Source organism: Lepisosteus oculatus, chromosome 9 (assembly GCF_040954835.1).
Source record: "Lepisosteus oculatus isolate fLepOcu1 chromosome 9, fLepOcu1.hap2, whole genome shotgun sequence".
Classification (NCBI taxonomy): domain Eukaryota; kingdom Metazoa; phylum Chordata; class Actinopteri; order Semionotiformes; family Lepisosteidae; genus Lepisosteus; species Lepisosteus oculatus.
Genome location: NC_090704.1, coordinates 16,058,712 through 16,068,290, shown reverse-complemented (window position 1 = coordinate 16,068,290; position 9,579 = coordinate 16,058,712).

The following is a 9,579-nucleotide window of genomic DNA, read 5'->3' as shown; positions in this document are numbered from 1 at the left end:
TAGTCCACATTCTTTTTTTCATTGACCGTCTATGTAAAAGTAACACCACAGCATTTCGTAATCACGCATTTGTCTCCAATCATGCAAAGTACAGTAATTTTTGAGAATCTCCGATTCACCATGCCTTTCACATGCTCATTAAAGAGATTGATTTAGGAACATAAACATATTACTGTATGCAAACTGTACTGTATACAGTATGTACATGTATATGTAATGTCTTCACTGTGCCCGTTTAAGTATTGAATATTTATATGGAATTTTACCATTGAAGGGAAATCTTAGTAGCTGAGCATAAAAAGAATAGAAGCATACTGCAACGCGTGTGAAGGCCATAAACTATATTAATTCTGGAAAATAAACATACAGTATATGGCTGCTCTCGGTAGTTTAAAGAAAAAATTCACACCAGTATTCCATTTCTCCCTAATCATTTAAAGCATCGAAGTCTTTAACTAACGTGATACTAACGGAGTCAATAAGTATACTTTAGAATATGATTAAAAGGGAATATAATAGGGAATCGAGGATCTAAAGAAATTAATAACGATATAATTATATTCATGTACCACAACGCAAGAACAGTACACACTGTACAATGTCTGCTGATACTGTTTCTCTAGGGCTTTTTCAACATTACTTGGTGACCTTGCCAGTGGCGCTGTGGGTTAGGTTCTTGACACCCCCATCACATTTTGGGTGTTCAAATCCAGCTGAAGTTATGGTTCTTTTTTTTAACAAACATTTCTTTGAAAAAATTAAAGTTTTCCCTGGGTCAGAGATTAAATTAAACTTCACTCGCACCAAACAAATTTATATTTCTAAATATCACAACATGATCGAATTTAAGTCATTTTAATAACAATGAATAGTCACCTATTCATTACAATAAAAACATTTATATTGATTTAAATCGCATTTTGATTTAAATTGCAAATGCAGGTTTAAATATATGTGTTTTTTTTTTATTCACAATCAGACAAATGCAACAGAAATTGATATCTTTGTCTTCTAAGTATCTTAAACTAACAGCATAGCTTTCTCCCCGTTTAGAAAAGTGTAACCTATACTAAAAAGCTGTACACCACCTCCTATAAAGATACATATTGTAATACTTTCGGGTTAGGATAGGACGGACACAAGAACTCATACGTGCGGAGTTAAAGCAAGTTAAAGCCTTGATTTTATATATCACCTTTAAATATATGTGTTTTTTGATTCACAATCAGACAAATGCAACATAAATTGATATCTTTGTCTTCCAGGTATCTTAATAAACTTTCAGCATAGCTTTCTCCCCGTTTAGATTCTGTCTTAAACGTTTAAAATACACGTTTCGAATAGAAAGAAATCCTCTTCCATGTATGTAGAACAGATCAGCAGGTCTTTTTTCCCCAATCAGAGGGGTTTCTGATGGTATCAGCCAATCACCATTCTGAAGCCTACCATAATCTCTGGTATAGGGACATCCGGAAAACTGGTCTTAGTACCGTTTTTCACAGTAAAAGTACGCAACAGTATTCCATTTCTCCCATGTCCTGTCACAGTGAAGTAGGAAGTGCACCTCTGTCTCTATTTCTCCCTGCTTGCTGGCAGTGGAAGCACAGCCTGTCCTCTCTGGGTAACCAGGTGTTTCACGCATGAAAAGTGGTTATTAAAAATCGAAACCTGTTTTATTTATTTTATTTTTATTTAGATTAAGAGTTCCCATCACCCCCATTTCCATTTAAATCGCAAACCCATGTTTAATTAAATGTCTTTATACACAGTTGTAGGGAAAACTGGCTCAGGGACGCCAAATATGTAATCATAGTGGCTCTCTGAAGTCACCAGTTCTGTAGGGTTTGGGCATTTACTGAGACAATTATTAATTGTAGCAGTAAATCACAAAGTTGATTCTTTTGATGGCTTTAGAATCCAACCATGCGACATAACTCAAACAACGCACACACAGGTACTAATACACGAGGATACATTTATTAATACATAGAATATGCATATAAACCTAACAGATCTTATCGAGAGGGTTATCAGAATACAAAAGGTATATTCGGTCAGTTACAAAGAGTTACACATATCAAGAGGACATACGTTCAGTATATCATTCATTAAGACCGTTTCATAAAGTGAACTTGGTTACAACTTCTACATTAGATACTCAAAACAAGTACATAACTCTTAGGAATTAAATTGATATCAACTGGTTGGGATAACAATTGAATTCTCGAGCTGTAATGCATTGAAGTTGAATACTCATCCAATCTCTGGGGATTCAGATCTCCTGCGGGCACAAAGAAACAGTTGCAGGCTGTTGCTGTCCATCCACGCTCTCTGGATCCGTGCCAGGCTGTGCTGTGCGGCTTGCAACGGTGCGCTGCTGATGCTCACTGTTGGCTTTAACTAGCAAAGTTTGTGCACAGGAGAAAAGATGACTGTGGGTCCCAGCAAGTCAGGAAGAGGACCGGTTCGTTCCTGATGAAGAGCTAGTTCTGAATAGTGATTCAGCTGTCCACAGTTCCGACCTGTTCACGAGGCCTGCTGCTGGTTACTCTCTGGCAACCTCCACTCTAGACTCTTAGAACAAAGGAAAGTTCTGGCACTCGGACACACTGGCCGTTCCGTGGTTGACCGGGCTGTGTCTCAGGATGGTCAGGAGGCGCGCTGCGAGAATGTCCGGCCCTTCTGCTCCTGGGCCGTTCTGCCCTGGAATTCTCCTTTGAATTCCCTTTAGAATCTTACTGAATCTCACTGAATCTGAATCTCTGTGTTGCCTGTTTTTACCTGGAGGAACTTCAGCTCATTGATTGGCTGAAAGTTCCATGGGCATCAGAGTCCCACGTGGGTTACTCGGCCCTACCAGTCCCTGATTGGTTGATCAAGGTGAGATATGAGTCACTTACTCCTGACACTTAGTAATGCAGTCCAGATGTCCAACTGGCACTCCCTAGACAGATAGGCGCCAATGGATGACCATTGATCATGATAGCCAGGCTTAGCTAAGTGCATCCCCCTTTGGGAGCTGTCCTTATCAAAAGAAAACATCTTGTATGAATGAACAGAGAAATGGGGCCTAATTTGGGAAAGCTCAGAAACACTTAATTCTGCCTTATTAATAAGCCTCACCGCTACACAGCTGTATGAGCTCCAGTAGTCAGGACAGGAGGCTCTACTGTACATAGAGAGGGGTGGGAGGGGGGAACAAGCTGCCCAGCCATGTGGTTGAAGCTGATACCCTGGATTCTCTCCAGACACAACTGTATGAGCTCCACCAGTCAGGACATGAGGCTCAAGAAACAACAAACTGAAGTATTGTTCCCCGTACTGTTACAAACGTTTGGGTTATATAGTGTCTTCTTCTCCGTTTCTGACGTCACTCGGTCTGATGGTAAAGAGGGGGGTTCATGGTATTTGGTATTACGATGTTCTGGACAAATGGTCAGTTTAAGATTACACCCAGGGGGGTTCCTAGCTTGCATCTGCAATCCTTATCAGTTAACCCCCTTTCCTGCCATAAACCCCAGCTTGTGACTTAGAAGTCTAAACCCCCTACAGAAAGGATTAAATTCAAACCCCCGTCTTCACATCTTTCTTCAGAATAAACCTATTACTTGATTCTCATGGATGCCAGGTTCCACCGGGGATTAAAAAAAATTTTTTTTGGAATAGCGTATCTTATGAAATAGCAGTATAACCTTATTCATGCACAAACAGTGGCATGTTACATTATTAATTTGGGCGTCTCCTCTTGCCAGAAAGCTCTAAATTGCATTTTGAGTGCGGTTTTTGACTTTTTTTAAATTGCAACCCATAAATAAAGCTGATACTGTTTAGACTTTTAATTATTTTAAACTGTATTATAGCAGCACAATGCACAATGCAACGTAAATTGGAAAAATGCACTTGGAATCTGTCCAAGCCCTACTTTGTCAGGCATTTTCTTTTACTATAGCGGACATAAAAACTCCCTTGCTTTTAACAGAGCGTTTCATACAGTAACAAAACAAGGCTCACCAGATAATGTGAATCGAAACCTTTCCAGTTTTTCCAGCTTTTAAAGTCGTGCGATGTCTAAGCAGGAACACATCATTATATCTTACATATGAAAAATACATAATATAGCTCCTAAACAAACGCAAATGTGTTTTTAATAAAATGCTTTTATTCACTGATAATCTGACAATTTCAGGAAGACTAAGGAAGGACTAAGGAAATTGTCATCTGTTGTTGAAGCTCTGTGAGCTCAGTGACTTTGAGACCACAAGTTGTTTGAATCGCCACAATTCAAATAGAGAAAAAAGAGCTGACTGACAAGATTTAAGATGTGGCTGTCAATGTTGGATTAAAAAAAACATGTTGCCCGACGTTAGTTGCATTGCCTGAAAAATAATTTTATTTCGAGAGACTGGATAAGTCATTCAAGTGTTTTTTTTAACTTCCTGAAAAACAAGTAATAATTTAACAATATGTGCAAAAGTTTTATGATATGTCACTGTTGTGAATGTCTGTGGAGTGTATCTTATTTGCCTGTCCTGGCTGTGCTCTCTCGCTCGCCCTCCCCCCCTCTCAATTCAAGTCAATTCAAGTCAATTCAAGGTGCTTTATTAGCATGACAGATGGGTACAATCAGTGTTGGGTATTTACTTTGTAATCTGTGGTCCTTTTAACTGTTTTTACATCTACTGTATTGCTTTGAGATGCCACTTTTAAAGGTGATATATAAAATCAAGGCTTTAACTTGCTTTAACTCAGCAAGTCTGAGTTCTTGTGTCCGTCCTATCCGAACCCAAAAGTATTACAATATGTATCTTTATAGCAGGTGGTGTACAGCTTTTTAGTATAGATTCCACTTTTCTAAAATGTATTTAAAAAATAAAAACGATTACAATCTAATCTTTCCACGTTTGATCCCAAGATCCCTAGAAAAATAAATCTAAACAGGGAGAAAGCTATGCTGAAAGTTTAAGATACTTAGAAGACAAAGATATCAATTTCTGTTGCATTTGTCTGATTGAGAATCAAAAAACACATATATATATAAACACGCGTTTGCAATTTAAATCAAAACGCGATTTAAATCAATATAAATGTTTTTATTGTAAGGCATAGGTGACTATTCATTGTTATTAAAATGACTTAAATTCGATAGTGTTGTGATATTTAGAAATATAAATTTGTTTGGTGCAAGTGAAGTTTTATTTAATCTCTGACCCAAGGAAAAGTTTTATTTTTTCAAAGAAATGTTTGTTAAAAAAAAGAACCATAACTTCAGCTGGATTTGAACACCCAAAATGTGATGGGGGTGTCAAGAACCTAACCCACAGCGCCACTGGCAAGGTCACCAAGTAATGTTGAAAAAGCCCTAGAGAAACAGTATCAGCAGACATTGTACAGTGTGTACTGTTCTTGCGTTGTGGTACATGAATATAATTATATCGTTATTAATTTCTTTAGATCCTCGATTCCCTATTATATTCCCTTTTAATCATATTCTAAAGTATGCTTATTGACTCCGTTAGTATCACGTTAGTTAAAGACTTCGATGCTTAAAATGATTAGGGAGAAATGGAATACTGGTGTGAATTTTTTCTTTAAACTACCGAGACCAGCCATATACTGTATGTTTATTTTCCAGAATTAATATAGTTTATGGCCTTCACCCGCGTTGCAGTATGCTTCTATTCTTTTTATGCTCAGCTACTAAGATTTCCCTTCAATGGTAAAATTCCATATAAATATTCAATACTTAAACGGGCACAGTGAAGACATTACATATACATGTACATACTGTATACAGTACAGTTTGCATACAGTAATATGTTTATGTTCCTAAATCAATCTCTTTAATGAGCATGTGAAAGGCATGGTGAATCGGAGATTCTCAAAAATTACTGTACTTTGCATGATTGGAGACAAATGCGTGATTACGAAATGCTGTGGTGTTACTTTTACATAGACGGTCAATGAAAAAAAGAATGTGGACTATGGCAATACTTGAGTTTACAGCTTGTCCAAGGTCATTCATTATTAATACTATTAGTAATATCTTCGTTAAAAACTTTGATGGCGACAGCTCAAACATGGGAGGTTGAGCTTTATTAGCTCCACCTTGTGGAAATTCCAGATACTATTATTTTATTGAGGTACTATACGAGATTTTACGGTAACTCGCGGTAGACTGCGTAAAGCGCACCGCAAAATAATGCGGTACCGCCTGCTCGTTTTGGCTGCATCTGTAAAGGGATGCCCAAGTTTGCAAAAATGTGTTTATCTTGGCTGAAAAACACGTTTTGACATATTCTGCACAGTGGGGCAAAGAGTTGACTCAGTGTGCTCTTCTGGCCCCAGCAGTTACATTGGGATGCCTAACTTTGCAGAAATGCGTTTATTTGAGCTGAAAATGACGTTTTGTTGCATGCTGAACATTATTGATAATAGCTGACTCTGTATGAAGTTCTGCTAACACCTGATACAGTTGAATAGAAAAAGTTTCAGAAACGCATTTATTTGAGCTGAAAATTATGTTTTTCAACATTCTGAGCATTGCTCATTATAGCTGACTCTGTATGAAGTACAGTTGAATGTGAAAGGTTGCAGAAACGTGTTTATTTGAGCTGTCAATGACATTTTGTAGGATTTTGAACATTGTTGTTAATATCTGACTCAATATGCAGTTCTGGTCACAGTAGATACAGTTGGATAGAAATGGTGGTAGAAACGCGTTTATTTGACCTGAAAATGACGTTTTCTAGCATTCTGAACATTGCTGATAGTAGCTGACACAGTATGCATTTCTGGCCACAGTACTTGCAGATGGTTAGAAAAAGTTACAGAAGAACATATACAAGTATCTGAGCAGAAACTGATGTTTTGTAGCATTCTGAACAATGTTGTTAATCGATGACTCTGTATGAAGTTCTGCTAACACCTTTTACTAAAGATCTAAAAGGTTGCAGAAACGTGTTTATTTGAGCTGAAAATTACGTTTTGTAGGATTCTGAACATTTTTGATAATAGCTGACTCAATATGCAGTTCTGGCCACAATAGATGCAGTTGGATGTAAAACATTGCAGAAACGCATTTATTTGAGCTGAAAATGATGTTTTGTAGCTTTCTGAACATTGATGATAATCGCCAACTCTTTATGAAGTTCTGCTAACACCTGTTACAGTTGGTATAAAAAGTTGCAGAAAAGCATTTATTTGAGCTGAAAATGATGTTTTGTAGCATTCTGAACATTGTTGATAATAGCTGACTCAGTATGCAGTTCTGGCCACATTAGATACAGTTAGATGTAAAAGGTTGCAGAAACACGTTTATTTGAGCTGAAAATGACGTTTTGTAGGATTCTGAACATTGTTGATAATTGCTGACTTGGTGCTAGCTGACTCTGTATGAAGTTCTTTTAACACCTCTTACATTTGGTATAAAAAGTTGCAGAAAAGCATTTATTTGAGCTGAAAATTACGTTTTGTAGCATTCTGAGCATTGTTGATAATAGCTGACTCTGTATGAAGTTCTTCTAACACCTGTTGCATTTGGTGTAAAAGGTTGCAGATACGCGTTTATTTGAGCTGAAAATGAAGTTTTCTAGCATTCTGAACATTGCTGATAATAGCTGACACAGTATGTAGTTCTGGCCACAGTACTTACAGATGGCTAGAAAAGGTTAAAGAAAAGTATATACTTGAGCAGAAACTGACGTTTTGTAGCATTCTGAACAATGTTGATAATCACTGACTCTGTTTGAATTCTGCGAACACCTTTTACTAAAGATCTAAAAGGTTGCAGAAACGTTTATTTGAGCTGAAAACGACGTTTTGTAGGATTCTCAACATTGTTGATAATAGTTGACTCCGAATGAAGTTCTGGTAACATCTGATACAGTTGGATGTGTATGGTTGCAGAGACGCATTTATTTGAGCTGAAAATGACGTTTTGAAGCATTCTGAATATTGTTCATAATAGCTCACTCTGTATGAAGTTCTGGTAACATCTGATAAAGTTGTATGTGAAAGGTTGCAGAAACTCATTTATTTGAGCGGAAAATTACGTTTTGTAGCATTCTGAACATTGCTAATATCTGACTCAGTGTGCAGTTCTGGCCACAGTAGATACAGTTGGATGTAAAAGGTTGCACAAATGACGTTTTTTTCACCTTCTGAACATTGTTGCTTTTCAGCAGCAAAAGTTTTACTATTCAGCCATGTTTCTATCAATGTATCCATTTATTAAAAAATTATTAAAGATTTCTGAATAGACCTAAAACATGCGATGCTTACTACGTTGACCAGTTTAACAAAGGCTGTCATCTTTGTTTACACAGTAATAGCATTTTGCAGTTGAATAATTATATCTAGTTCACGATCTTAGGTTTTAATTCCCTAACAGGTTTTGAACAGAAGTGGCTCAAATTGTTTCATTATTTTAAAAAGAACCACACTGTCCCTCTTAAATTAACTAAATTTAGAGCTATCTTACCAATTGTGTTAGTGCTTAAACAGGAACAATTGATTGAAAAGGAAGTGATTTAAAATATACACATGCTTGCTGTGAATACCCGAATTGTTTTATCAGCTTGTGGGAAAGAAAATTGAAATAGCTGTGGGTGTCTCACAAATTTCATTTCAGTCTGGTTCCAAACATATTTTGTATAGTTTCATGGAGATTCAGGGAATTCCATCAGTTTCTAACATACTTCTCACCACAAACATTTCAAGTAAGTGGCAAAATGTAACTCATTGTAACGAACAGTTCTTTCCGGACCCTATGCGGACAACACAATCCGACGAAGTGGGGGAACACTGGGGAAACGTCATGCAGGAAAACGGGGCTGAAGACAGGGGGGCGTGTCCAAGGTGCGCTGGTGCACGGGGGAGGTGTGGCCGAGGCGAACAATCCAAGAGTAATCCTTAGGGAAAATCCAAAAACACACGAGAAAGTCCAAAACCAGGAGATCCATCAGAACAAGAATTAAAAACCACGAAGACCGGGTCAGAACCGGCGGACAGGGACAAGGAACAGGGGTTAAAACCTTAACGGGACCAGGCGCTTCCTGGTCCCGGACTCGCACGATATGGAAATCAGATGCAGAGCCCAGAAGAGCGTCAGCGCCTGGCTTTTAAGGTGGGCAGGGATGGGAAACAGGTGCAGGGAATGAAGTCTTTAGTGAAAGGGCTGGAGCACCCTTAAGGAGGGGGGACTATAGTCGTGACAGTACGCCCCTCCTTTTCAGGGCGGCTCCGAAGCCCTAAGAAAAAAAAAGGGAGAAAAAAAAAACGATGGAATCCAGGCTGCCAAGGTGCCGTCCGCGGGGTCCAGGTGTTGGCTCTGCATTCTGTAACGAACAGTTCTTTCCGGACCCTATGCGGACGACACAATCCGACGAAGTGGGGGAACACTGGGGAAACGTCATGCAGGAAAACGGGGCTGAAGACAGGGGGGCGTGTCCAAGGTGCGCTGGTGCACGGGGGAGGTGTGGCCGAGGCGAACAATCCAAGAGTAAAACCAGGAGATCCATCAGAGGAAAGAATTAAAAACCACGAAGGCCAGGTCGGAACCGGCGGACGGGGAACAGGAAC